We start from the raw sequence: 27641 nt of genomic DNA, 5'->3' as shown, positions 1-27641 counted from the left end.
CAATATCAAAAGCTCTTAAATACTATGAACACTTGCTGGTTATGACGTTCCACTGTGAATTCAAGGAAAAAAATATAAGTCGACAAACTGGACATTAAGTCGCAATATCCTGTAACATGCTCCAGAAGATTCTTTGATTTCATTCTTTTGTACTTCAATATTTATGTAAACTGTCTGCTTTAAGGCAAAACATGATGAATAGATGCGTTTTTCATCTTTGGGACATCAAGTTTTTCCCTTTCCAAGTTGGAAGCTAGGGAGATAATTTGCTGTGTACTGTCCGTAAGTCCTGATTGTGTGCCCATGTCTTTGAAATCTCTGCTTTAGCGGCTTTACTCTGTAGGGAAATCTTGGACTCGGTATCATAGTTTATTATTGACAAATAATGTCACAGCATATTCTCTTCGTGGCAAAATGGCTATTTACTATGGCGAATGATCCCTTTATCTCCGCAAACAGTCGCGGCGGTTGGAGCCCGATTGGACACACATTTTCTATTATCGAAGACATCACGTCATTATTTTCAGTTATGAGCGACGTGTAAGACATAAAAATGAAGATAATCAGGACACAGTCCCGCGTCGTGCTGTCCGCTCTACCATCATTGGCTTTTTATTAGATTAACATTTCTTTATTGTGGTGGCTTTTTACTTTATTTAAGCGCTTGACCATATTGCTGTTCCAAATAGTCTTTTAATTGTACAATATGACTTCTGTCAATCCATAAACAAGATGCAATTAACTTTGCTTTTTCTAAATAAGAAAACCAAAAACGGAGAAAAGAAAAATAGCACACATATATATATTTGCCTATTTTCATCATTCAAAAATTTGTTCACATTTTTTTCTTGAGGTTCGGCACTTATTATTTTAGCCAGAAATTGCACTGACATGTCTTGTATAATTAAATGCTTATGGGCAAAAATAAGTAAAAAGATTTGTTTTAAAATGACAAGAACTATCTTACTTGTCAAAAATAATATATTTTTTTTTAATCTGTCTGAATAAAAGATAAGAATAAAAAAATCTATGTAGTTTTTAAAATCACTAGTGTTGACTATAAAGACAACAGAAAGGTGAACGGCTTATCTAAATTGTAAGATATGATATGCATCCAAAAATGCTTTCATCTGAAATAATCGTGTTCTTCTGTCATTTCATTTTGTCTTATGTAAGAGTTAGATATACGAGTTGAAGGAACATAATTTGATATCTTTCAGACTGAAAACATATAACGTTAAAAAATCACTTAATAAATTCAAGGTGATGTAGGTCTACAATACAATTTAATTTTAAAAACCAAAATATATGTTCTTGGTCGCTAATTAGGCAAATCAATTTATTCGTCGTAATAGTTATGAATAAAGATTCTGGAATATAAAAATATACATTACTTTAAGACACAGTGCGTTTTGGTTAATATTGTATTTGTAAAAAAAATGGAGTTTGGAAAATTTGGTTTTCCAAATGACTCATATATATAAATATAGAGGCATCTGGGCGAATAAATTGAACAATATGATAAAAATATTCCATATTATTTTATTAGGAAAACAGGTTTCATGTTTATGGAAAATAGGTCCGCTGTGTCCAATAAAAACCATTTATCATCATGACGTCATGGGACCACAAGCAACCATTATATTCAATTGTACAGAATATGGAGTATGTCCAGAGTCTAAGATATTAAACTGATAGCAGAAACAGCTGTATTTAGCATAATTTCTATTTGTCTGACAATGAATTGTGATGTTGAGGCGCATGGTCGGACATCGGGCCTCCGGCTTCAAACGACAGCTTATCTTCATTTGGAACAGACTAAATGGCCAACCAAAAATCATTCTCCAAATGGATTTTCAGTGTTTGAATTTCGTATCAAAATCCAATTATTCAATTACCATATTTACTGTGCGGCTTTGGAGTTTTTGTGCAAAATGCAATAGCAACAAATCTTCTTTGTTGGTTGAAAATATAAAGAAATCGAATTTATATCAAAAAACCAGTGGCCATAAGGCAAAACCCATGAAACTGATTTCGGATCAGTTTTATCTAGTGCCGCTGGTCTATTCTGGCCAGAGATGAAAATTTCAGCATATTGAATATGACAAGAAATCAGACAAAATCATGCCAGGGGACATGCATCTTCTACAGATTAAGATAAATATCTTTCACATAAAACTTTATCCTTTGTTTAAAACATAGTAAAGAAAACAAAGTCCATAACAGTTGAAACTAAATTTTTTTTAAATCGCAGTTATATTTGAAAACATAAAATATTTTAATATTCTATTTTACTTTTAACCTGCATGCATTTTCAGGACCTGGGATTTATTATTTGTTTTAATATTTTCTTTGGGAATGAAACTTAACTCAAGTAAGGCAAGGAAAGGCGATAAGAAAATATCCCCACAAAAAAATTGAATTAAGAAAGAGGACGGGGAAAACAATCAATTTGGCTGCATATTTTATACACACCGAAAAGGCAATTTTCTGGTCTGCACGAGTATGCCACAGAAATGACCCTTTGTCCAACAGTAAAGAAACAAGTAGGAATGAAAGAACCTATGAATCAAAATAAATGTTTTATTTCGGACGTCATTAGAATCGGCAGCTGTTTTGTGCCGATAAGCATGGCGACCTATGGCAAAATCCTTCAGCGCCGGACAAACCTTAGACAAGTTTGAGATATGTCTTCACAAATCCGCATAAAAACTTCATTATATATATCAGTGAAAGCTAGGCTCTATCAACATTATTATTATTTTTTTTAAACACAGAAATAATGACCATCTTTTAAAGATTTTGAAAAAATTCGGATTGTTAATGCGATTGTTCTTTGTGACCATCGTGAACTAAATTAAAAGAAAAGAAACATTTTTTTTTAAAAATTCTCCTGAATGCATTAAATATTTTTAATCTGTTTTTGTTGAAATATGAAAATAATTCTATTCCTGAAAAATCACAGCAAAATTGCATGTTTTATTCCGAGTTGCTATTAATACTGCTAATTTAAGCCTTAAAATGAAAGATTTATGTCGATAAAAATATACAATTGTAAAAGAGCTGTTGATTTTTATCAATTTATGCTCTTTTTTCTTTGTTTCCAAATATCTTGATTTGTTGTTGCAAAAAATATACAATAATTGCTTCATACACAATATGGTGCTAAGTTTTACACTCATTAAATCAAAAATATTTGACCTGACAATTCATATAAAAGAACAATCTGATGTTCAATGCAATTTTAAAAAACGATGAAAGAGAACGATTTAAAATAAATTTTTAACCGTGGCCTTTATGAATTTTTAACTAGTATTATCATTCGACACATTGTATTCTCTTCTTCATGTTGGCAATTCTTGTCTAATCGCCGATTATAGCCGACTTATTTAATAAAACTGCAATCATTTTTTAGATACGAAGAAAATATCAAAGACAAACAGAATAAATATTTAAAAAGGCATGTTAAAATACCGAACTTAATTTGCATCTCATTATAATTGAAGAAAACTTTTAAGAGATCAGCGGAAAATGATAACCGATTTGAACGTCTGGCAAGATAGATAATCATAGGTTATACGGCAATATGGAGGTGAAATGGACCGAAGTCAACAACGAAAAGTAATAATCAGATTTTGAGAAGGCGAAAACTAAAGAGAAAGAGGTGCTCTTTTGTTCCTCTGCTAAATAATGCAATTCACCGGAGGATTTACAAGGGCCCAGGGCCGCCCCTCCTTTTGTGACAAAAAATATTCATATTAAGATTAAGAAATCATTTTTGTTGTTAGATATTGCATTTATTATACATATATGTCCTTCAGACTCTTAACCCTTTCAAATCCATTTTCAAGAATTACGGATCCGCCACGTAAGTTGGCACTTTGATTCAAAAGATTTACTGTAACTGCAAAAAAAGTACTGAGTACAAGAAATATTGCTTCATATACTGTTATGTTCGATGCCTTCATGCACTTCCCTTTCTTCTTAATCTGTATATCAAATGATGACTGTTTTTTAAAACCCTTATCTTAATATCAAACGGTGTCGCAATTTTGATCTATACATTTTTTGCCTATGTTGCACATCTCTACTAAAATAAAAATTCAAATTAAACGCATCTAAAAATATTTACTTTTGAGATATCTCGGACAATTTAAATGTCATTAAATCATCTAACTCTTTCAACAACACGCACGGAATCCGGAACTGTTTAACGTTTTCCGAACCGAAAAATACGTTGTTTACGAGTCGCAATCGAAAACACCGGGTTGTTCCTCCACGCTATATCACCAAAGGAACGACAACTACACGGTCTATAGAGCGCTGGCAGAAGCAAGCGCCACTCGGCTACTCTACAAGAGTTTATGTTTGCAATATTATTAAACTAACAGAAGCGATCATTTCCGTCTGTTGCCGAAATGAACATGTAAAAGGCGGAGCTTCTGTCTCGATGCGTTGAAAGATGCGCGAAAAGGTACGTCTAGTCTTCTCTCGGTCAGACGGCCGTTAATCCATTCATTAAGAAAAATATTCTGAAGTAAAGAAAATACATATAAAGTCACATCAGGGAGATTTGATATATTAAATATTTATAAAGTGGTTTTACTTTTGTCCAGCAACAATTTTTGAAAAGCAAAATTTTAGATATTTATCAAATGTAATTAGTTTATTCACTTAAAAAAAAAAAACGAAGCATCGATACCCCTTCTAACAATGTTCACTTTATACTGTTCGATTTATGTTACTATATACATATGAATACATCCATTAAAACAATGCCACTTAGTGATCGTTTAATTGAACTATTGGGATCAATTACTGACAAGCATTTCAGGTGTACGAGTATTACCTTATTGCAAATTTTATCTTAATCTGATCAATGTTTAACAAAGGTCAATAGGCGAAAATGCACCTCTAAGGGTTAGATTCCGCTCGGGTATGGCGAAGCGATCAGTCTGTGGTAGATCCGAACTCTGCTAATGGATATTAATGGCTGCAATTAGAACCTATGCTCCCAAAAGAATCGAAATTAATCATATTTATGTACATATATACTTAAGGACATTAATATTGTAGACATGGTCAAAATTCCATAGGCTGGAAATGCACGTCTTGCTTCTTTAAGCAATTTCCGCGCTTGGTCCCTGCAGAATTGAACTGTTTCAGACATAATTGCAAATCTTACATCTACATCTACTTAAATGAATCCTCCCTTAGGTATATAGTTTGCTGAACAAACGATTAAACAGATATTATCTATAAATTCCGACATTACTCTTGTTCCTTCTCTATCTGATTGTAACAGAAAACTTTTCAAATACAGATAAAGATCTTCTGCTTTACATGTATAATACATCCTGACATTTATACGTCCGGTGAGTAGATGTAAATTTCTACCGTAAAATGATGTAAATTTCAGGCGCCGGCCGCAGGCTGACATCTTTGTTGTCAGAATCTTGTGTACATATCACCTGCTCACCCCTCGGCGCTGTGCAAGTCCCGACCTTAATGTCCGTACAAACACCTTCTGGTAGATTTGAGGTATAATGTTGTCATCAGGTATTTGGCAAGGCTGCTGTTTTTAAAAATTCAGTCATATCTGAGGTTTTAGCACACACTGTAACGAAACATTTGTACATACCTTGTAATTAGTTGAGAATCTTTCCTGATTTCATTATAACGATACATGTACGTTACTAGTAGAAAATGCTTAAAAGGTCATGCCAATTGCATGTACGTATGCCTAAGCCCTGTTTATGTCACAGAACCAGAAAATGAAGTTGAAATTTTATTTGTACATTTAATTTTTTCCAAAAAACCTAAATATCAAATTTAATATGGCATAGATGTAATTTTGACTTTTTCCTCGACTGAAAAAGAAAATAACACCAGATGGTATCCGTATGCTTTTCAAAAAATAGTCATTGACAAATTTGACACCGTGAGGCGACAATTCTAAGGTTGTTCGTTGTACATCATCTCCTCATGAAAGGGTCAATGAACAGAAAAATTAAAGTTGTAATTACTTAAATTGTTGTTTCAGAAGACTAAGATAGATAGGTTTCAGTAGTATATGTTTGGGGGACATAAATCTCAACACAAAATATTTAGACATTTTGCCAATATTTTTGCCCTGGCAAAGTGTTAGAACGTGGGAGCTTCGGCTCGAACACGTAACTAATTAATGCTGTATGTTTACACCAAAATAAACAAATATTTCTAATGACCCACAGTGTTTCTGCTAACGGTGCGTTGTATATGTGGGGGAGGCATAATGTCTAGCTATGTTAAAAGTATACATAAATTGTATTTTTTATCCCCTCTTATACCAACGAGTTTTATACTGGAGTTTGCGTTTGTTTCTGGTGGTCTCTGTATTGTTCTTTATCCTGTGAAAGTTTCCTTACCATTTCGCTGGGATATTTTGCCGATAGTTCCGACTTTGGGGTGTTTCTAACAAACAAAAAGACGATTAAGGACAGATGATAAAAACAAACTTTTGTCAAAAATCTTTAAGAACTTAACTATTTCAATATAACAACTTTAGTCATGGAGTAAAATAAATAACGATTTTCATATTTCATTAAGTTTTACAATAATGGGATTTAAATCAAAGCTGAACATGAAAGTCACCTAAAGATTTAATTATTTCCTTTTGTTACCTATGACATTTTAATTCAAAATCTGCAGCATTTAAAAAAATACATCAATGTATGCATAAAGAGCTCTTACATTGTATATATCCTTAATCAGCAGCTTTCAATAGCAATATCGATGAAATTCTCTGGAGAGATCCCTGATCATTTTAATTTATCAATTTATAAGTGACTGTGTTCAAACATTTTAAATCACTTTAAAAAAATTAAATTAAAAAAAAATCAGCGAGGTTTCACAATTATATAAAGCAAGCTACTGCACATTCAGATACCTGGGTATTTCACAATGTTCAGACATTATGAAAAGAAAAAGGATGAATTATGATGTCTGTTAAACTATTTCTGTAAAGAAATAACTTCATCGACATTGGATACATTGCAATTACACTATACAAATACATGTAGTCATATAAGTTATTATAACGTTTTGATTAAAACATGATTGTTACACTAAATGATATTGGAACTCATTTGTTGGAACACTATTATGAGTTGTATTAATTCCAGTTCTAACAAAAAAAGTAATGTACAATTTTGTCTTCTAACAATATCTCGTACATATGGTTAGACATTGAATATCCAACTAGGAAAAGAAATCGAAACATTAACAATGTTCATCTCATTCCCTGGTAATTGGATTTCCAAACTATGTTTACCCCAATCTCTGTTTTATTGTACTGTCAAATTAAGAAATGTTAGAGTTAAAATTAATGTACTATTTCTGCAAATAAAACATATTATACAAGAACAACATTATTTTTACTCTCCACGGATTGCAGTACGAGGTTAACTCTTGTCCATGTTGTATGTTAGGTTCGTTCTCTTAGAATAATTCTCATAATTGTACATGTCTTATTGATTTTATTTCAAAGAAATTTTGAATTCTAGAAATAGACTATTTTAGAACAGTATTCACTTATAGAAATATCTTTCAAAAAATTAAATTTAATGAATGTTACATACCTTATATCCGTTCTTCAATGTAACAATGTGCCCTGTCATTTATTGCAACTTTATATATTTTTGGCAATTCTTGCAAAACTCTAATAATGTACATTCAGAAGAAAAAATGAACCAATCCAACTGTTATTCTTTGTTGGTAGAACGAATTCCTTTTTTTATTTTCATTGCCAATTTACATCTCTTACATTGTTTATAACCAAGATCATGGTTAAACAAACCATTGTGAGTATTCCATTATGTACATTATATATATGAGAAAATTGATGTATTTCAGTTTTAAAGGCAAAAAATATCAAGAAGCAAATAATAATATGAAATGTAATCTTTATTTTTAATTACATTGAAATGTCTAGCATCCTTGGCCAGTGGACAACGATAACAAACGTGTCTTCTACAATCTCTGGACGCTACGTCTCTTCCGCCAACAAGCTGTTTTGCATAAAACGGGTTTCTGCAATCGTTTTTCTCATTTATCAAGATTTCTATAGCACTTAGCAGCATCGCATTTATCTTTCGCTAGCTGTTTGCTTTAATTAAATTTACAATGCACATTTCATGCCCCGCGGACGATTTGTTATTGGGAAGAAATGGACACGGATGCAATCCGTCTCATTACAATAGCTCTAGTGTTATGATGGTGCTGAAATGAGTTAATTTACCAGCAATGAAAGTGAAGCTTTTCATAGTGAATTAGATTTCTTTTGATCGATCCAGCATTAACCTTTGTAGTCGCCATTATTCCTTATTTGACAGATCCTTAAGAATTTGATAGAAAAGAACAACAAAATCAAGTCCCTTAACTCTTTTTCTGATCATCGAAAATAATGTGATTGTACCGAAGTTTGTGATCAACTGTGCAAAAATATTTCATCATTAATAAGTGTCATCCGTTTTTCTTTTTTAGTGGAAAAGAAGGACAAACCGATGAATTTTAGGTGCCATAACGCAATAAAAACTACTTTGCAATTGATGTATGATTTCCAGACATATGTTATATGATGTAAGGGGTTTTGTTTCAGATATTAATAAACTCACTGACCAAAAGCTTGGTTTTCTTTTAACTTGATGGATGGACTCAACTCCATCTTATCTTGTCCAAGTCCGTATTTTTCTCCAGTTTTTGACATGCTGACAATATCTAAAATATGCAAGAAATGTTTAAGAAAAATAAGATAAAACTTCATTTTATGGATGTTATATTACCTATGGAAATATACATCAAAATGTCAACTCGCAGCTGTGAAATGGATATAAAATAAAGAGGGATTCAAACTCATAATAAAACGATTTGCAGAATTAGTGTGAAGAAAATGAATTGACAAACGGATTTGGTCGTAAGTTTGAATTGAATAACCTAGGCGTTTAACAGCAATATAATGGCCAAAAAATCATAGATGTTCGATTGGTTTCACTGAAATTTACATAATACAGCGATTTTTATGAAATAAAATGTATCGGCTGTTCCGTAATGACCAGTATTGTAAAAACATGCTATCCATTTCCCCTTAATATATACAAATGCTACAGCCTTATTAAGGCAATATATTGAAAATAAAAAGGGTTCCCGGGGAAACCAAAATCTATTGAATGACCACACCTGGGAAAGTTATTAATAGACAATTATTATATCATAATGATTTCATGATTCTTTAAAGGAGACAATGAGAAATTTAACAAAGAAACAAAAATATATTTTAAAAAAAATGTTTATTAAAAACACTTAGAACCTTCTATTGTAGTCGCATCAATCTTTAAGCCGAATTTTTAAAAATCACCTTTTAAAGGTTAAAATGCATAAACAAATATCAATTTTACAGTCCTTGGTTATTAGAACACAAAATAAGTTTACCATAAACACTCCTTCAAAGGATTCCGCTATTTCTATATACGAAGTGTGTGTCTAAATAATTATATAAAACTCACAACGAAGAAATGTATAAGGTCTTTGCATGATATTGTTCGCTTCGGGAAATTCCCTCACCTATAAAAAGAGGGCGTCTAGTTTTCATCTTCGCAAGCCATAGGTTTTCGGTCCGCTTCGCTCTCCAACCCTTGGAGAGCGAAGCGGACCAAAAACCCTTGGCTTGTATTGCGAATATGCTAGTTTAGAGCATTTTATTTTGTCGGCATGCTTTTTCTTATAATGTTGTTTATGTTTGAGACATGTTTTTGTGGTGATAGAGAAGAGTTAAGGTAGGCAAAAAGTCTCAGAGTATACTTAAGTTTCCAATGAGAGAAGAAATAAAAAAAATAATTGAGGAAGATTTTATCCATTGTCATACGCAAACAAAAAAGTGGACCAGAACCTATACGCTAGTAACTAATTCAAAGCTAAATATTCTGTACACGCAAAGTCAACAAGTTAACTAAGATTTTTTAATTAAAATGTACGTATTGTCACATAAATTATAGAGGGTGGAACAAATCTTGTTCAAAATTAAATTATTCGATGTTTTGACATTCATTTAAAAATTGAACTCCGGCATGCTTTAAAATATTCTAATTATCTATACTTAGTACAAGTACATGTTCATTTTTGACCTAGGACTATTAAAATGATGCTAAAAATGATTTATTATCAATATAAATACATTAACTAAAATTTGTTTTTTTATGAATGAAACTTTCCATAGGGTGAGGGTTTTTGCTTATTTCTTCCCTTACAATGTTAAACATTCAAAATAATTATTGCATTTACATAATATCAATGGAAAAACAATTTATTTAAAGAAATATAAACTCATTAATTATATTTTCATTTGATCAATTTTCAGACCCTTTCCGGCATTAGGGGATAGATATAACTTATGGGTCACCGACAAAAAAATCCATCATTTGTTGCATGTCATCAGACACGTCATTTTAATTATAATTATTATAAGGTGACTAGAAGATTGTTTATTAAATTTTAATTACATTGCACTCTTTGTGTTTTCTCTTCTTTTCTCGGCACAACTTCTTTTTTTAAAAGAAGTCTCTAAAATGACAAATCTCCTAAAAGACAAAATAAACAAAATCAAATCATCAGTTTAGGCATACCTAGGAAATAATTTCAGTTGGAGGGGCCCTACCAAGCTATACTCATTAACAGTTACATTTATTATTTAAAAAATCAAAATAATAATTTAATTAATTTATATAATTTTGCACGCCTTTGATAGGGTGTTTTGTGTTGTGGAAAATGTATTCAAGAATATATACAGAGATTTCCTAAAATATTTAATATTACTTTATTTTCAGAAATAATTATGAAAAAAAACATGTACAACATAACCATGCTCTACCTCTTTTTTTACTTGTTTTGTGAAAAAAATTACTTCAAAATATCAGATGACAGGAAGACACGGTCCTGCAACACGTGCAGCGATAAGCCAACTGCTTATAAATCACGGGTGTCGTCCAATACACACTAGCTATAATGTAAACTCCTATGTACCTTTGAACTAAGGTGTGAAAATAATGACAGTACGGTATAATTAGTCCTCTTTCTCATTTGTTAAGAAGCGGAACAGTAAACATTTATCTTGACCCCCTAGCAACATGAAATTGGTTCTCATTTGTTATTCAAATCTGGATGTGGCTTTCTCCGTCAGTGAAACACGACCCAGCATATTTCACCTTGATTTTTTGACATCCGTTGTGTCCCGATTTGATATAGATATAATTGCGCATCAAATTTATGAATCTTTAACGTGTCTCATGGTCCATGATCAGTGATAACGCGGACTTTGAAGTAAGCATGTCCGAAACATTGTCTTGTCTTGCAGAAAATGAGCTGAGGGTCGATTCCGGACACAGGGGCTCCTTGGTTATGACTTTGTTTTTCGGTACAAAAAGACCAGAGCTTTTGGAGACATGCTGACACAGTTAGATTCGGACACTTTTTAATTTAGTGTGACATTTAAATTAAAGGTATATACTACAATATACCTGCGAGTCCTAGTATTGCCTTTGAATCCATTTCGATTTGGTCTTAGTTTCATTTTGAGAACAATCTTTGCTACCATTCTAATCCAATGTAATTTGATACAGTTAGTTATGAACAGATACCAGTTTAATAACTAATCCCATACTTATTTCAATATCTTTCCTATTCCATACTTTTTTGTTGCTAGTGTTTTTGAAATGTTTACGAAAGCTTGTTAAAATCATAAATCGACCATATTTGAAAAAGGATGATAATCTAGCTGTTTATCACTGACGTTTCCGCGCAAATTTTTAAACAATACATGTATATTTAAGGTGTTAGAAATGTATAATCTGTAGGCAAAAAATTCTCCAAGGTAAAGAATACATTTTAACAAAACATAAAACATTAAAATACCTCGTAACTACAATGGTAGTCCCCACAGTACCTTTTGATCACAAATTTGTGCTGCATTTACTGAAAGTCTGTCTTTTAACCTTAAATACGAAACTTACAAACATATCAGCAAACATTTACTTTTTATTATTTACTTATCTTCATATGTTTTACATTACTTTAAAAACAAATTGAATTTGAAAATTAATGATGAGTAAAAATTATGAAATATTGATGTTATCAGCACATTACGTTTAACAATTTCATTAAAGGTTTGCAAATCTGCAAGAATAATGTATCTTCAATTAATAAATCTGTACACTACAACAATGCTTTTATTCATAATGCACTATGAAAGGAAATGAAACTTGGCAACCATGCATTTCACAATCTGACACAACAGGATGGAAGTGGAAAAAGAGGAAGCAAAAATTGCACGTTTTGCAGGATCAAATGACGTTCATTGATGAAGTTTGTCTTTCTTTTAAGATTTGATAGCTTTAATTACTAATTTACGTTCAAACATATAAAAACTGTCAAAATTGAACTGACTTCTACAAGAACAGTGATTACCCATAGTTTCCTTAATCCAGTAAAAAGAGTTCATTACTGTAAGTTTTTAATTTATTCCTTTCAATTAAGTGTTTAATCATTTTCTACATTTCTAATATAATACGTTCATTCATTAACATTTGCTTTTATTGCTTGATTTTCATTCCATCAAAGAAAATTGCATGTTTATAGATGTGTTTTGACATTTATTTGTTTCTATCAAATTAAACAAAGAAGAACTCATATATTTTTTCTCTTCAATTTCCAGTCTTTTTGTGTTAGCTTGTGTTTCACGCAACATGTAAGAATTTGTAATGTATTTCGATTCATATAAGCAATTCAATCTCCATAAAGTTAAATATTTCGTCTTAATAAACCAAAGCAAAATTGACTTTCCGACTGGGGATGTGGACGTGACATATAAATAATATTGCTCGTGTTCAACCTGTTCACATTTTCTTTAAAAGAACACACAAGTATTCTGCTAAGAAATTGGCATGCTGTAATAATACAATAATTTTAAATGTAAAAAAAATCAATGTCTTTCAAAAAAGCAACATTAAAAAAAACTTAAACAGTTTCTGAAACATAAAACATAGTGAAGATAAAAAAAAAATCATTTATATTTATGAAAGCAGTGACACAGGTCAGGAAAGAAACAGTGACACAGATCAGGCGAGAATTTTTTTGAAATTTTAAAATTTTTTGATAAAGGAAATTAATATTAAAATAATTTTAATGACATCTTCCTTGCAGATAGACAACACCTGGGAAAAAAGAGAAGACAAACTGAATACATTGGCAGACAAAACTGACAACTTCCAAGCACTGAAAAATATTTCTGCAACTCAATCACAATCTGCGCAGTATTAATGATAACTAATATTAATTACTGTCAAAAAATGCACAAAAATTCTAAGAAATTACTAAAAATGGCACGGCGACATTATCAAGAATAATAAAATATATATTTAAGAACTTGGACCCTGTTGGTTATAGAGGGGTCAACCCTCCGTATCAATTCTTCCGGTGAATGTAAATATTAGGATGTATATCAAAGACCTCTCTCTGGATGATAAACCCAAACTCGTGTTAGTTTGTATATGATATGAATGACTTGTATATCAATATTTAAGTAAGAATGTTTGCCCTGCAATTTGTTTTTATGATGTGTTTATTTTTTCGTTGTCGAGAATATATCACTGTATGTTGTAAATACAGACGCCACTTCGCGACATGCAAGCGGAAAACGAGCAGATCTGATGTACACTTTGAATTTATTTTATTTGCAGAAAATCTCAGAGAGCATTGATTATGGCACATAAGAACTACTTTTAAAGTCTATGGGCCATAACAGTCGCCTGGCTATCACGAGGCAAGGCTTTTTTTTTGTCTCTGATATGTGTCATGTTGTAAATTTTGAATTTACCGGGTGGCAGTAAATACAAAATTTACATGACAATTAATAAGTCATGTATAAATTTTTTTTTACTGCCATTTAAATCTCAAAATTTATATTGAAATATGTATGCTAAAACCTTAACGTGGTTCTCATAGCAAGCGTATAAACGAAATATTCAATTTAATCATTACATATTAATAAGCAAATAGAAACACTGTTTTTTTTATATTTAAATCTCTGTATATTGAAATAAGAAACGCTGAAAACCTTTGTTCTGTCTTATAGGCCTTCATTTGAACAAATTACATTCAATGTTGTATAAGACCACTTTACTTGTTTTAAAATACCAACTAAAAAGTAGGAAAAGTCAAGATCAAAGTTGGAAAGACAAGATTAAAGTTGGAAAACTCAACATTGGAGTAGTTGGAAAAGCCAAGATTAAATTTGGATAAGTCAACTTCATTGTTGAAATTACCAACCTTACAGTGCGAAAAGTAAAAAAAAGTCGGGACCCCAGACTGACTTTGGAAAAGTTAACTTTAAAGTTGAAATTGGAAAAAATCAAGATGAAAGATGTACATGTAGAAGCAATTTTAAGTTAGATTAACCAGCTTGAAATTTTCCACATTAAGATCTGTCCGATGGGCCCTCATTTGAACAAATTATATACCTAATCAACACTTCTTGAGAATGCTTTGTATGCTTGTACAAGTTAAAATTCGTAGCTCTGTAGTTTTCTATTAGTACACATTTCTGTTGCAAACCCCTTTTAGGGAACCCTTAATTGGCTGAAAGAGAATGTGTTTATCTTTTATCGTCCCACTCTATTTTTAGTACCAGCATATTAGAATAATTTACCATGATCTTTCACTTAAATAAATCTGAATTCAGTCACACGCACACAGTTTGTTTCTCCATCTTTCATATTGTCTTTTCCAACTTTCAAGGTCTTGACTTCTTAAAACTTTAATTTTTTTCTTTTTCATCAAAGTTGGATAGCCATGATTAAAAATGGAAAAGTCATGATTAAAGTTGCAATTGGAAAAGTCAAGCTTGAAGTTAAAAAGGTCATGATTGATGTTGAAATGGTCATGATTGATGTTGAAATGTCATGATCGAAGTTGGAAAAGTCAAGATTGAAGTTGGAAAAGTCAAGATTGAAGTTGGAAAAGTCAACTCGCTGGATTTACCAACCTTCAAATACAAAAAGTCAAGATCAAAGTTAAAATCCCAACTTTAAATTTTGCATTTTCAACTTGAAAGTTGGATAGACAAGAAGAATTCATAATTAGATTGACCAGCTTTTAAGATGGACATTTGCAAGCCACGAATCGATAGAAGTTGAAAGTTCTAATTTTATATAGGAGAAAAAACATAACGTGGTACTTATACAGTAGTACCGTAGATTTTAAGTTGTATTAACGTCCCAATAGAGATCTCACAATATTTTCAGGGAAGGGCTTCGAATTAGATCTTTACTCAGGTCTCAGGTCAATATGCAATGAGGGATCTTTATCGTTCTAACATCTGTCGTGACACTGAGCCTCGTTGTTAAAGTCTCTTTAGAAAGACAGTGTCTAGCACAAGTAGAAGGAACAGTACTAGTAGCTCATTACAAGTATGTTTTATCGAAATAGGTCAGCTGTGGACGGAGTGTCACGACCCTTCGATGCTTAATGTAAGAATGCCGAAAAAGGACTAATACAATTGAGCAATATGCCCTCTACTCCCTTCTCCCGAAGAGAGATTATGAAATGCGATTTCTTTTTCAGATTTTTTTTAGAAGTTTTTATCCTATGTAAATGTACAACAACTGATAAGGAGATGTATTATACAGCACTTTATAAAAAAATACTTGGGTTATAACTTTGAGCGGAATTACATTAATTTTCTTCATAGCTCAAATTCATTTTAAATACAATGTATATGTTTTTCAATTTAGCAATGACGTGCAAAATTTAACTTTTTAAAGCTCAAGAAATCTAGAACCAATGACAGTTCAATAAATATTATGACAAAGCTTTGTTATTGATGTTCAAGGTCCAAGGGTTAATTTGATATGTGCAGATCTGGGATTTGCAGAATAAATTGATAATTCTACCAATACGGAACGGTACCTGAAGAGTCTAAAATTTTTATTTGAATTCGTTAATAGTTCCATATTGACAATCCAACTCATGTTCACAACACCTGTTGGATTGACATTTGACTTGTTTCGTGTATTTTTTGATACGAAGTCAATGAACGTATGGCATTTAATGTAATTCGATCAATTAATTTAGTGTTTTTAAATTCTGCTTTTTTTCTTCCGTATTCTTTATTGGCGTTTTTTCCCTTGGAAATTTTAAAACATATACAGCCCAATAATCATACAAAAAAACCCTCCGTTTTTAAATTTATTTACAGCATTGTTTTGATAGAACATTTCTGACCTGTGTTACAAAAAAGATTCTCTTTTACTTTAAAATGGCATATACATGTATCTTCCTCAAATAATTTTTGAAAAGACGAAAACACTGAGGGGTTTTTTCTTATTGACTTACCTTAAGAAAGGAAGGATGCCTGCACTGCGACTTCGAATGCATCTTACAAGAAAAACTAAATTTGTACGTGGGGATGTTCGTGAAGAGTTTCTTGATCTTTTCTTCTCGTTCAAAAAACCCAGAGACAAAGGATATATATTTGTATCGGGTGTCTGTAAATACATGTTTACCATATTATTTACATATTTTTCCAGAATACAAGAACATTCAGTTACGAGAACAGGTCGTGGTTATATTTAAATTGTGTATTTTACAAGTTCTTCGGTATAAGTGGGTTTTGATATAAAGGATCACGACTGTGCATTTCTTTTAAAAACCAAATATCATTTTCTCGAGCTCTCTTTAACTGGGGAGGTAAATGAGGAAATGACGTGGGTGCGTGACGCGTCCCTCGTTTTCATCCGCATGTTGTTTGGAATATGTCATGAATGTTTCATATTCTTTCTTGGCGTGTACAAGAATTCGATGAACAAGAGATAAGAAAGATACAAAGTATAAAGTTTGATTAAACCTGTTTAATGGATAATCTGAATGCAAAATACATGATTTCTTACAGAGTTCACACATCTAATTTCCGATTTTTGGTCTCCGGGGAACGCGATCTCGACAAATCTTGGGATAAATCCAGCCCACTAGATTGCTACCTTGCACTTTAGGTAGCAGATTTAACAGATATGTATTGGGAAGTACAAGTCCCTGTATACAATAATTAATGTTCATCATACACAGCATGTTCTGAGCAAAACATGTTTTTGTCTGCATGAGTTTTTGTCACGAAAGTTAAGATATTAAAGGCTCTTCTTATCACAGTATTATTCTGATATATAATTCTTTTATTATTTATTTGCACTCAATGAAAACTTCTTCTCTTTTCAATGGATTTGCATGAGAAATGTAATATCAATCATGCAACCTTGGAAAGTTTAAAGATTTGAGTGTGTGAAAACCTTCCACTGGTTTCTTGAAGGCGGGAGGGGGGGGTACCATTATATGAGTAGGGCTCTGGTCCTCTTAACTATTATGAAATATGTAGGTAACACAGTACTTCCAGTGGAACAAATCAAATTGAGAGCAGAGCAAACACGGACCCCTAAAAACACCAGAGGTGGGATCAGGTACCATGCAGGAGTAGGCATCCTCTGTCGCCCGGTACAGCTCCTTGCTATGATCGGACAAAGGTAAAAAGAACTGAGAATATATTAAGAAGCCTTACAATTTGTACGAAAATATTCAGTCAATATTCGAATTAAGGAGTCGATAGGATGTATTATATTTACTATCAAAGCTGTTGTTTACAATAGAATTTGCGAGAAGTTAATATTAATATCACCCGATGTCCGTCGTCCGTCCGTCTGTATAGCTGTCCGTCCGTCTGTAAAATTTTGATATTTTCGACTTCTCAAGAACCACTGGGCCAATTTTAACCAAACTTGGTACAAAGCATTCTTGGGTAAAGGGGAGTTTAAATTGTTAAAATGAAGGGCCTAGTCTCCTTACAAGGGGAGATAACCAAGAAAAGACAAAAATAGGGTGGGGTCATTTAAAAATCTTCTTCTTAAGAACCACTGGGTCAGGAAAGCTGAAACTTATGTGGAAGCATCCTTGGGTAATGTAAATTTTAAATTGTTAAAGCCATGACCCCCGGGGGTAGGATGGGGCCACAATAGGGAATCCAAGTTTTACAAAGAAATATATAGAAAAAATCTTTAAAAATCTTCTTCTCAAGAACCACTTGGCCAGAAAAGCTGAATCTTATGTGGAAGCATTCTGGGGTAGTGTAAAATCTAAATTGTTAAAACCATGACCCCCAGGGGTAGGGCGGGGCCACAATAGGGAATCCAATCTTTTAACATCTTTTTCTAAAGAACCACTGGGCAAGGAAAGCTGAAACTTATGTGGAAGCATTCTGGGGTAGTGTAGAATCTAAATTGATAAAAGTATGACCCCCGGGGGTAGGGTGGGGCCACAATAGGGAATCCAAGTTTTACAAAGAAATATATAGGAAAAATCTTTAAAAATCTTCTTCTCAAGAACCACTGGGCTAGTTGAGCTGAAACTTATGTAAAAGCATCCTGGGGAAATGTAGATTCTAAATTAATATAATCATGACCCCCGGGGGTAGGGTGGGGCCACAATAGGGAAATCCAAGTTTTACATAGACATATAAAAGAAAAATCTTTAAAAATATTTTTCTCAAGAACCACTGGGTCGGGAAAGCTGAAACTTATGTGGAAGCATCATAGGGTAGTGTAGATTCTAGAGTATAAAACTCATGACAGGCGAGGGGCTAGGGGGCCACAAAAGGGGAAATCTGGTAAAGAACTGCATCTCCAAAGTTACTCAGGTGAGCGATGTGGCCCATGGGCCTCTTGTTTTAAATTTACTTCTCATCTTATTATTCAGAAAATACAAAGTGGCATTTCTATTTGCTTTGACTTTGCGTGCATTCATTCTGATTGATCATCCGCACATTATATGCAATTAGAACAAATTCGGACAGACTCGTGTGCATGTTGTCAGTGAGGGTCACGCTATTTAGTGTATCGTCTCCGAGCGAGCCCTCATGATTTTCTTTCTTGGTTGTTCTTTGTTACATCTGATATATTATTTTCTACACGTACCATACACATTATACATCTTAAAAATTAAGTATTTTGTACATATTCAATTGATTGACATAAATAAAATTGTCAATTGACAAAACCTCAGATGATTTAACATATAATAAGAACATGCCGATTTCGATTCTTTTTTGATCTACAGTCTTTTTATTATTTATGAACACGTCAAATTCATCATAACGTTTTAAATTATATGCACGGAAAAAAGTAGATCGCTTACACAATAGGTAAAAAGGAATTAAAGCTCTTAATCATTAGGCGATATTTTAATAATTTCTACATATGTTCCTGTCAAATGATGTCTCCATTTATCATTGTTGAAAATCTAATAAATTCCCGTTCATTTATCACACCGAAAACCACGGCCACCAAAAAACTACCACTAGAAGAATTTCTTACATTGTAGTGCACCTTATATATAAATAATAATGATGAATATTGTTGCAAATCAGACGGACTATATTCTAAATTTAACCCCAATTCATGTGCTTTGGACATGAGAGGCAATTTTTTTTTAGTTATCTAAAATAAGAAAGAGTATTTGAAAAAAAATTACATTTAGAATTTTTAGCATATTAAATTCATTACTTAATTCATGAACAAAGTGTTTTGTAGATGGTTTTGTTGATTTAGTTGTCAATTTGCAGTCTCTCTCTCTCTCTCTCTCTCTCTCTCTCTCTGACGCAAAACACAATTCGCAGCTTGTCAAATTAAACTTGGTTAATCTTGTTTTTCCTATAAATCAAAACTTTGTGAGGATAACATCTAAGAAAGTGATAAATGTGTTTTGATCATTCCAAAATGTAATTAACAAATATTTTTTAACCAATGATGTTCGTTTTGTTTAATACTAAAAAGACAAAAATAAACACGTCACATTTCGGTCTGGCGACGAACACAAATTTCTTTTCTATTAATTGTATTTTTATTCACAGTATACACTTCTAATTACTTAATAAAGATTCCAACTGTTTATTGATTAGAATGTTAATTAATTATAACGCTTAGAAAAAAGAAAATTATGCAAGCTGCTTTATTTGTCATCATCAGAGGAAGAAATGGGGAGAAGAACTGTCAGATCTGTATTAAATTGTAGAAAGGTGATTTCCTTTCGGATTTTGAACGGAGACCGATAAAATTAGATAAAACTTTGAACATAATTTAACACCGTTTGAACATGACTGATTGTCTAACACAGAAAAATATGTCTCTTGTCTTGTAGAAAAAAAAATCTGCCTGTCAGTTTGCTGTCGTTCAACTTCATTGTTTCATGAATACTAACTACTCTTATATAAGGTTTCGAATTTAGAGAAATGGTGATTATTAAGTTATTAATCTTACCTTTTTTTTAAATATAAGGAAATCGACATTTTTCCCATCACCCCCTCTACCTCCAACCCGAATGTTTTCGAACAATTTTGGGAACGTGAAAAAAATTAGATAACGATCTTTAATTAATCTCAAAAATATATATTAACAAAACAATTTTGAAAAGAGAGCATAAATCAGGAAACTCTGGAAATTCCAGACGCGGGATTTGGTGCCAAAGAGGAGAAAGCATACCCTGTTGACCAGTCACACCCGCCGTGTGCCCTTTGTATTGATCAGATAATACTAGACGGAAGATTCCTGAATAAAATGCAGTATAAAACAAGTCAGCCAAAATACGACTCAATATTTAAACAATAAAATGCTTTCTTTGTTTGTTATTACTGGAATTAACGGAAGCGGCTGTTGCAGAAAAAATACATAACCCGCGTAAGCGGGTCATGTAAATTTTTTTCTGCAATAGCTGCGACCGTTAATTCCAGTAATAACAAAAAAAGAACGACATTTTATTGTATATATTTATATCTGTTTAAATAATCATTTAAAGTAGGATTAAAAAGATTAATCATTGTATTAATGATGCGAACGTCTTTATATGTTTCATTGATGGAACAGCCACTGATCAAGAAATCTGTACAGGCGACATGCCTAATGTAGTTCATGCAGTGATTAACGCAATGGGTTTTCTTAAGAAATAAAGGAGAAAATATTCAGTGGATGTAAATATAAGATATACAGGTATTTTGCTAATAAGGTCATGATAACGACCTTGGAATTTACAAACTGCTACTCTAAACAATGCTGTTGAAATCTCTATAACACAAAGCGTATCATTTTGCTCTTGAGTTTCGAACAAGTTGGAAGATGTATATACTGGTGATAGAGGGATATTACTATATAAATGAAGAAAGGTCATGATGAAAAAACTGGTCATCTCGTTCGCGATTCCACCTAGTTGTACGTTGAACTTTTGGGTCTATAGTAAGCAAAGCATCCAAATATGTCCAAACTGATACGGCAGACTCTGCGGTGTCTTGAATTCCAAGTTCAATGGGATACATCGAATCGACATACATGTGTTTAAACGGAATTAAAACATGACTGTGACGTAAACCTTTTGTTTGCGTTGTCCATTCTATAGCTTAGTGTTGAGCTAACTCCCCTAACAATCCATTAAGTCACCTGTAAGTGTCCATTCTTTTTGGAAAACTGTCCATTCTTTTTAAGAATGGACAGTTTTTTCAATAAGAATGAACAGTTAAAAACAAACAGAATGAACAGATAAAACAAACAGAATGGAGAGTTACAGGTAAACCTTAGCATGTGCACAAGAGGGAAACAAAAACAAATTAATGTATTAAATAAATATGATTTAATGTACATGTGAATAACAAAAAGAACTTGGATATATAAGTTAATCCAGAACACAGTTTCTGCATCGGATCTGTTCGATTTTACACATTTAAATCCATGAGTAATGCACATTATTTCAATTCACAAAACTTGAATTTAAATGACACAATTTCACATTTGATTAAGATTTAGGAAGCATCATTCCCTGAAGTAGGCTTATATTAAATCCATCACCCAGAAAACAGTTTGCAGTATGAAAACTACACTGCTGCAGTGAATATTTCGGTAGCAAATGATCAAATTTGAAACATTTCCAGATTTGATTTGATATACATTTTCAGGTCGAAGTTTTGGGCCATGGCTTTCCAACACTCGGAACACAATTTGCATTTCACCATTACACTGCTGCAATTAATATATCCTCAAAAACTGAATTCGAATAGAAAAAAACAGATTTTCCGGTTTGAATTCGAAATATCTGTATTTGTCGTCGAAGTTTTGAGGGGATAAAAGATTGGATAATATTTTCTTTTACGCTTACTATTCTCTGTTTTCAGATCAAAGTATCACTGGTTGTGTGCATCTTTTGGTTTCAATTCGATTTCGATACTGTCAAATATTCTCTCCGTCGGATGGAAACATGTTTGCCTTTACAACGCAAAATATAAACTGATTTTGGGGAGTTGCATTCTTATATATAAACTAGCATCCCCCGAAATCCACCTGTAACTGTCTATTCTTTAGACAAAGACCTTTTGTTATTTGCAACTGGAAACACAATGGCTATTCAACAAATTGCTGTGCACCCCAAGTTTACCTGCAACTGTCCATTCTGTAAACAAAGAATTTATAGTATGTGTGCTACCTGTTTTGCACATTTTTTGTTACATACATGTATTCAGAACAAAGAGAATCATGTTTTAAGTAGGAGAAAGGCCTCATACGGCCCTCGATTAGTTCTTTCTCTCACAGAATGGACAGTTTGAGGCCTTTCTCCTTTACGTAAATTGATAATACTTAAGTTAATTACTTAGACATTTTGTTCCGTAAGGAACATAATAGTAAGCCATCGATGACAATCCTCCAACGAACTCGATTCTGAGCTGGTTTAGGTGCATCCTGCCAGGCCATGTCCTGTGTCTTTTTTAACTCTTACTCCAAGCTACGCCTTCAGGTGTTTCTTGGACGTCCCCTCTTCCTTTTGCCATGTGGGTTCAAAGTCAGGGCTTGGTGTGTGATGCTAGACACAGTAGTTACTTCCTTAACGTGTGTTCAATCCAACCCCACTTCCTCTGTCTTAATTGTACGTCCATTGGTTCCTGCATGTCTTGCTCTCTTCCATAGTTCTTCTTTGGAGATCCTTTCAGGCCATGGGATGTTGAAGATGCGCCGGAGACAGGTGTTGTAAAATGTCTGGACCTTCTGCAGGGTTGTTTTGGTCAACCTCCACGTCTCTGAACCATACAATAGGACGGACTTTACATTAGAGTTGCGGATCCGCAGTTTGGTGGTAATACAAATGTTCTTTGAGGCCCAGATGTTCTTTAACTTGGTAAATGCAGTTCTTGCCTTGCCAATTCTTGACTTGATGTCACGGTCTGTGTCTGTCCACCACACACCCTAGGTAGGTGGACTCTTCTTTGATGGGCTCACCACCAACTGTGACTGGTGTTTGGACAGTGGTGTTTCTGTTTTAAACTGATAATACATCGTCGGTATATCTAAATATTGAGTTGGAGGCCACAGCAAGTGTTTTCTTCTTCTCGTGTTTTTTTTTTTAAATAACATTCTGCCTCTTATGAATATAATAACAGGTCGACTTATATAGGAGCACAATTTGTGTTCAGCGGAATTCCTAAGAACTGGTCTATGAGGACTATATAGTGTTGTCAGTGAGGAACCCCTCTTGCATCCTTATCAATTTAATGTATGATAAATCTATTATCTTGAAGATATGAGTTTGAAAATTTAAAAATATTGAAAATATGCAAAATATCAAAATATAAATGATGTTAGAAATTGCATTAGTTCAAAACATTAAAAATATTATCAGAAAAAATCATTTAAAATATTCTAGTTAATTTTTTTTAATGTAAGCAACGCAAAGAAGGAAAACATGCGAATTTAGTAGTTAACAATATAACTTGAAATGAGTTAGTCTTCAGTGTTTTAGCATAAAACACACTTCAAACTCTCATTCCAAGCGCTTTCAAAGAAAAAGAAGAAAATGAATTACATAAAGTCTTAATTGTCAGAAGGAACTCAGTTGACAGAAATGTTGTATTCTATGATTTAGAGTGCAGCTGCTAGACATGTATGAATTTGATCTAAATTTAGGTATTAATATCAAGCACGGCCTTGCACATACTTTGTCACCAATGCACAATTTTGTGCCAGTATAGACTGCCATGAATATTTTCTTTGTATTCACTATACATACTTTATATTTGAAGGATCATCATTTAAATGACTTTCTTTTATACTTCATGTCATGGAGAACTGTTTATAAAAAAAATCTGGCCATGTTTTACTGTATTTATCTATTCCAGGCGCGTAGCCAGGCGTACGTTTGTACACAAAAACGTCCACATCATTTTCAAAAAAAAAAAAAAAAAAAAAAAGAAGAAGGAGAGGAGAGCGAGGCAGGCGTAATATTGCAAAGCGTACCCATCATTTTTGCAAAATATTAGTAAATAATTTCAAAAATAAAAAAAATACTTAGAAATATTAAGAATTAACGATAAAAAAAATGAAAATCAACCAAATCAGTTTTAGTGGAAAATACGATATTATACACCTCACTGAAATCAAAAGATTTTCCCGGATTAATTTTGGTTTACTATCGAATATTGCTGAAGTGTAATAACATTCTTAAAGAGCTTCTCTATTGTAGTTGTCACACAATAAAACCCCAGTCGGTTCCCTTAAAACAAACGACAGTTGTATTTAATGCCAAAAATTTCAATTTCTATAAATGGAAATGACTTCCAATCGCAATGCCTAACTTCTGAAACGGGTAACCCCCAACCCCCCATTTTAACTTAATATCGGATTCATGCGAGACTTCAAAAATCATAATTCAGCTTTATATATATGAACATCAAAAATCGAAAAATTGGTAAAATTCAGTTCAACCTTAAAAAAATAATAATAAGGCCTATTTAAGTATTGACATTTGTACACTACCTTAAAACCTGTAGTATATTTTACTTGTTTTTATAATTGTTGCAAAAAGTTTAAGATACCAAATTTGTGAATATTTATGAACATTCACTTTAAAATGTTTACAATGTACATAGGTAATGTGCAAGAAAATGTGTTGAAAAGAATTCTTCTGTCTTTGTTATTTTCAATTTTTAGAGAGTAATTCTTAATATTAATGTAAGCCTAGCTAACTATCAGTCAATTACGTGGTCTGTTTACACCAGTCAACCACTCTAACCAACTATCGTATGTTACCATACGTATTTTGTCGAGCTTCCAAAGTCTAAAATTGTTTTAGTGGGTTTGCTTTTGGACAGATCTTTTCTCATTTTTGAGTGACTGTCCGCATTTTGTACAAGGAAAGAACAGACCTTAAATGTGGCTGCGTAACAAACTGAAAAAGTGCAAGAAAAATGCTATTAAAAGGGTCAAACATGCATATCGAAATCGTCAAAAATTAACCAGCTTCCGCGGACTTCTCCAACCCAGCCTTATGGCGGCCCCTAAAAAAAACAGCCTATCCCTGGTAGGCGTCCACATCAAATGTACCCTGGCTACGCCCCTGTTATTCTCTATGAGTCAAACAATTTTTCTACCAAAATAAGCTCTAATAATGAAAATACCTTCAACAGTAATGAAAAAACTCATCTGATCATACTGCATATTAGGTGGAACTTTGCGGATGACATGCGCACTCGACAATGACAATTAGCCGAAAACTTGCGACTTTACTGTAAACAAAATTCTAGATATAATATTTGTGCTGATCAGATAAGATCAAGGTTCAAACCCCCTCCTTTATACTTTTGGGGGAAAAAATTGCTAAAACGACCCCAGAAATAAAATATGGAACATACAAATAATAAATAAAAGAAATTAATATTAAGGTCTTCATGTCTTGATTTATTAGCAGACATTAAATATGTAACTGGAATGAGTTTTTTCGTAATTTATGACTTGAAGCATTACTTCTATGACCCGAGTCCAGTTATTTCTATAATCAGAGTTAAAATGGGCATTTGCTTTATTTATCTGAACCCCTCAATCATTTTAATCATTATTTTCCAAGAATTTTTTTAAAATGCCTGCGAATATATCAAAATAATAAATCAGAAAATATATTTTAAATAATGAAATGTCGTGAATTTTTAAAACTAATAATGTTTACCATTTCAATGAAGATAATTCATCAGTAATTTAAGATGGTCACAAAACCCACGAATCAAAATAAATCAATAATCTTAATTGCATTATTTGACTTCTGGCTATCATTAGAAACGCTCAATACTAATTATTGATTAATAAACTTTAAATTTATACAGACTTTTGATGTACAAACGTATCACGTCGTAACTCTCACCAGTATTTGGATAAAATAACTTAATTAATGTTGGGTGGAAAACAGTACCAGGGCGTACCACTGAAATATTATTCAATACTTTAACTGTTTTTTAGTACATTGTTTTGCCTAATCTTACCCACTGACAGAGTTTTAGCTTTGAAAGTTATCAAGATAAAAAAAGGAATAAATTGTTTTATATTTTTATGTCAAATTTTTATTGAAAGCTTAAAAATAATAGTCTTTCATAGGGGTTTTTGTAGCTTCCAAAGCCTGACACGACTAAAAACCACAACTGATTTGGAAGAAAATATAATTTAACTCTTTGTTAGTGAAATATAAATATTTTATATTGAAACGTATGAAATGTTTAATTACCGCATTAATGAATAAATATGCATCGGATATTTTTCTTAGAAATAATAAAAATATTCTTCTCATATAAGAATTTGAAGTATGAGAGAAAAATAACAGAATAGAAACCCAGTGGGGAGTGAAGGGGAGAGATCAGTTTAAATTGTCTTTTGATGTTAAAAGTAGCTTCCGTTGTCTATACAATTTAGACGGGGGAACTCAAAAAAAATGTTTAGATATTTCTCGCCATGCACTTGAATGATTGAAATGAAAAATAAATACACTTTTTTGGAAATGAGATCTATCTAAGAATGAAGGATTTTCATAACATTATCAATACTTGGAACTATGATATCTTAAGGGATATTGTCACTACATGTATTCAATCACAAATAAGACACCAGATTTACTGTCTGTGTATGAAATTGAATTGAAAATAAAATATTGAAACGAAGACGTCGACTACATGTCAAAAACAAAAAAGAATTGTGCGTACATGTAAATGCTTAATTATGCTTCCGTATACTTTTTAAAAAAGCGTATTTTTCCAAGAAAAAGAAGCAGACAAAGATGCATATATATGTGCAAAAGATTGATTAAATGCGCACTTATTAAATCACCTTTTAACATGTCTTATTTCCTTGAGATTTATTCCAGTTAAGAAGGTTTTTGACTCAATTAGAAGTAACATTTCCCCTTGCACAAATTACATAATTATTTCGCATATATTATCATTTTATTCTTAGTTATGTGAACATACTTTTACTGACCCGCCCTACTTTCTTATTTTTAACACGCCAGAATCCGGTTATTGTGTTCACTTTTCGTTGTAATGCGAAAAATTTAAACAATATGATTCCTTACTGTCCTGCAGTAAAAAAAAAAAAAGAGAAGAGAATTTTTAAAGAGTACTGAAGTTTTATAATTTTGCCCCCCCCCCCCAATCAATTCAAGTCCCAGTGAGTTTCGTTTTTCTGGTTTTTCTTTAATTCGAAATTAAAGATAAACAATTAGATAATAAT

The sequence above is a fragment of the Saccostrea cucullata genome, unplaced genomic scaffold (genome assembly GCF_032062105.1).
Source record: "Saccostrea cucullata isolate Sc308-1 unplaced genomic scaffold, CSIRO_AGI_Scuc_v1 ctg3, whole genome shotgun sequence".
NCBI lineage: Eukaryota > Metazoa > Mollusca > Bivalvia > Ostreida > Ostreidae > Saccostrea > Saccostrea cuccullata.
The sequence above is the reverse complement of the archived record's forward strand: the minus strand, read 5'-3'. Positions refer to the sequence as shown.